Source organism: Sinocyclocheilus grahami, unplaced genomic scaffold, assembly GCF_001515645.1.
Source record: "Sinocyclocheilus grahami isolate Dianchi unplaced genomic scaffold, SAMN03320097.WGS_v1.1 scaffold55.1, whole genome shotgun sequence".
In the NCBI taxonomy this organism is placed as follows: domain Eukaryota; kingdom Metazoa; phylum Chordata; class Actinopteri; order Cypriniformes; family Cyprinidae; genus Sinocyclocheilus; species Sinocyclocheilus grahami.
Window position 1 is genome coordinate 3,140,405 of NW_015505234.1, and position 457 is coordinate 3,140,861.

Consider the following 457-nt stretch of genomic DNA (forward strand, 5'->3'; position numbering starts at 1 on the left):
GTGAGATTTGTTTGATTTAGGCTCTTCCTGGTGTTTCGGAGGGGGAATCTAAGATGGGTGTAATTCCAGCCAACACACAGCTCCAGACAGCCTTGTCTGCACGAAGAGCCACAGAGAGTCAGAGAGCACACACAGAGCTTAACATCTCCACTCCGAATGGTACAGTTAATCCACCTTCACTCTGTCGCAGCACTTTTTACCTGCACTACTATTATAATTTTTTTTTGTCTTCAGAGCTACATTAAAATGTCATCCCTGGTTGACATGCACAGAGCCCCACATATAACATGCAGGGGAAAAAACAAGAAATTGTGGCCATGAATAAAGAATTAATTCCCTCAACTTATTGATTGTTTTCCTTCTTTTAGGTAAATTGAGAACATTGCTACAATTTAACTAAAATAAGAGAATGAATTAATTGTCACAGGATCTATTTTTTTTTTATCCTGCATGTCAT

At 38.9% G+C, this 457-nt stretch overlaps 1 pseudogene; it reads left to right on the top strand.

The window, feature by feature from the left end:
• Positions 1-53: 53 nt before the first annotated feature.
• Positions 54-457, top strand: part of LOC107583878 (Bardet-Biedl syndrome 2 protein homolog) — a 3,535-nt pseudogene continuing 3,131 nt past the window's right edge.